The 3590-nt window shown below is 32.0% G+C and overlaps 1 pseudogene; it reads right to left on the minus strand.

Moving 5' to 3' along the window:
• Positions 1-1660: 1660 nt before the first annotated feature.
• On the minus strand, positions 1661-1769 carry LOC123648773 (annotated as a pseudogene).
• Positions 1770-3590: the final 1821 nt, after the last annotated feature.

Raw genomic sequence — 3590 nt, forward strand, 5'->3', positions numbered from 1 at the left:
TTTATGATTTGAATTTTTGTTGGTGAAGTACTCAGTGCAAGAATCAAGTTTGAATCTGTGGCTCTAATGAGCATTTCTTCTTTAAACCCGGTTAGTTTACAAGTTAGAATCTGAAGGCCAAATATACCTGTAAAGAGGTAGCACACACATTAAAAGACATAGTTTAAAAGTGGTAACATAGTTTAGGCATTAAACTTTGTGTTAATAATTACCCCTTTCCCATATTCATGTCTATGCTGTATTTTTATATTTGTCCTTTTATCTTGAAAATCATACTGTTTTTCATAGTAATATCTAAATGATATTTTATCAAAGTCATTGTATTACTGCAAAATATTTTGACTTGCATTATTATGATATCTTCTGTATTGTTTTTCTTAATAAGTTAGCAGCCCAGGACCCATTCCCAAACATTTAATCTGCTGTAATGTGGCCTGTTTAATTATCTGTCCCTGTATTTAGCTGTGCACATATGGATAAGCCATCTAAACTTTCCATATTTAAGCATTTTTATTGGCAAAATAAGGACAATAGTATACACTCTACAAGGCTGTTCTAAAGACCAATCATCATATGCAAAGGGCCTAGAAGAATAATAGAACAGGGCAAGAGTCCAACTAATGTTCACTATCACTGACATAGTATTAGTAGGCACCTTGTTAGAGTGAAATTCCATGTTTGTTTTGTTTTTTGTCCCTATATCAGGCTAAGTATATTGGATCTCTCTGAGCCCCAAATAGAATTAAATTGTAAATAATAATTTATTCTGTTTTTCAAGGGTAGGGTCTCAAATAGTTTAAACAAATTACGCCTGTTAAGGAAGAGGAGAGAGATGATGAGGATTAGGATAGCACAGAGAGCAGCAAGGATGTGAGAGCTGCCAGAAGAATGTTGTAACGGGTGAACTTTATTAACTTGTCACGGTGCCAACACTTTCACTTTGTAATTCTCTTTTTACAATAGCATTGTAAAATTAAGTATTTCATAGAATCAGAGACTCTAATATAGGGACTGAAAGAGACTTTAATACAGAAACTGAAATGATGTTCCTTTTAAGAGAAATAAAGTTATAGTTTTCTAAGGGCCTTAAAATGGGTAGATAAAATTTTATTATTTCTTATTTAATAACCAATTTATTAATCTCTAAACAATAAAAATTCTCCATCAGTACATTGTACAATTATTACATTAAAAATTTATAAATGTTTAGCCAGATTTTTCCTAACACTGCAACATTGATTATGAACTTAATCACTTAAACTTATCTTAAATGCTGTTAGCCTCTCACAGGCTATGTTTTTTCTGGAGCTTGGGGATTAGGTTTATTCAGGGAAGAAGGTCTCCTTTTTCAAAGACCCATAATATCTGAGCATACCTCACTTTTTGTGTGGGTTTTCTCCTTCGCTATTCTCAAGAACATTTCCTAATCTATTCTGAGGTAGGGGAAGGGTAATGTGATAGATTGTGGGAGGAAGAACTGCTTTTCACTCAAGGTGACTTCCTCAAATCTCTTAGATTGCTTCTACATTTGTTTCCCTCTCAGAGCAGATCTTACTACTTTTCTGTGAATATCTACTATACGTTTGGAGGGCAGTAGAATGAAAGAAAATATGTTATGCCACCTAAAATATAATGTGCTGGCCATCATAATATATGATGAAATGATTATATCAAATCAATAGAGAATTATAGATTATGTAAGAAACTAAATGTTAAACTGATAAGAACAGATAATACACTTGATCTTAACCAAAAGGCGGAGAAGCGATGGATGTGCACACATGTGCATAGATGGAAGTAAAACTCAGTGGAATCAAGCAGTGGGGGAAGGGAGAGGAGGGGATGGGTGAAAACCTACCTAACAGGTACAATAAACACTCTATGGGTGATGGGCACACTTATAACCCAACTCAAACATAATGAAAGTGATCCATGCAACCAAAAACATTTGTACCCTGTAATATTTTGAAATAACAAAATAAATAAATAAAATAACATGGTAAATCTTTCATAGAAAAGATATGAAAATTAATCTAGAAAGAGTAAAGTAGGAAAAGAAAAAGCTATAAAAAATTGAGAGTAGTATTTATTTTACCTTTTGCTGGTGAAGAACTTTCAGAATACAAATGCAAATCAGAAGATTAACAAAGAGGAAAAAATGCTGCCACTTAGATAATATATCTAAAAATATTAATATAATTTATTTTGCCCACAACACCATAGTTGCCTCTAGCCCTCTCCAATGTTCCTCTTTTATTTAATAAACAAGTTGCTTGATAAAGAGTCCTAGTCCTCACCCCTCTCTTGTCCTTTAACCTAATGTAATTACACTGCCCCACATAGCCTTGCTCCAACCATATCTTCTATACCTGTAATCAAAAACCATAATTTTATCAAATCTAAAACATTTAAAATCTTTATTTTTATTCTCTCATTCATTCTCTAGTCCTTTATTCAACAAATATATATTATTTTTTCCAGGCAATAAAAATAAAGCAGATATACTTAACAGCAATTCAGGCAATGCAGGTCATTATGGAAAGTTACATCATCCATAAAGAATGAATGATCTTGAAAGAACAGTAAGAAACATGGAAAGCAGGCTGGATTAAGTGGAGAAGTGAAATAAGGTAAAATATCAATTTTTAAAAGGATTAAGAAGGACCTAAATAATATACTTATCAGTTACATGTAATACACAGATATTATACTCAATAATCCATTAGTTAATGACCCCACTCCAATATATTTATGGTCAAAATAACTCAATAAATTCTAAAATATGGAAAATAGAGCACAATTATTTCCAAAAGTATTAACAATATAAATAGGAAACACACTCTATCTTTTGAAAATGTCTAAACATTTCCTATAAGAATTATTGCATCCAAAAGAAAATAAAGTGTAATATATGAGAAAATAATCACAATGAGAACTCTATATAACAGAACTTCTAAATATTGGATAAAGTTCAGAAGAAATCCAGTGTTGTTATATTTCTAAACAAAAATAATAAAACCCCACAAATGCATCACCTAATGAACTAATCAGGAGAGAACACATGTATGTAAAAAGAACATAAAGAAATGGTAAACATTAAAGCACAAATTAATGAATCAATCTGTTCCCTAAAAACAAAAACAAATCAAAGTCAGACAGATGGGAGGGTGGGGGGGATGGGTGTATACCTACATAATGAGTGCACTGAGCACGGTCTGGGGATGGAGCTTGAAGCCCGGACTGGGGAGGGGACGGGGCAAGGGCAATATAGGTAACCTAAACTTTTGTACCCACATAACATGCTGAAATTAAAAAAAAAAAGTTAAAAAAAAAAACCCTTAGTTTTAATAAATAAAACTAGATAGACCTGGCTGTTTAAAAACAAAATTTAATAATGAAATATAAAAACAACTTGCTAACTTAAGACCACAAACAAATGAAAAGCTCCCAAACAACAACAAGCAGTTGTGAAGCAGAAATACATTTGTGATATTATATATAAGATATATAATGCGTGCTCATCTGACCTGTTTCCTAAAATGTACTATTGATTATCATCAATATGGAAAAGAATTAACTCAATACTGCTT

This window comes from Lemur catta, chromosome 12 (genome assembly GCF_020740605.2).
Source record: "Lemur catta isolate mLemCat1 chromosome 12, mLemCat1.pri, whole genome shotgun sequence".
Classification (NCBI taxonomy): Eukaryota; Metazoa; Chordata; class Mammalia; order Primates; family Lemuridae; genus Lemur; species Lemur catta.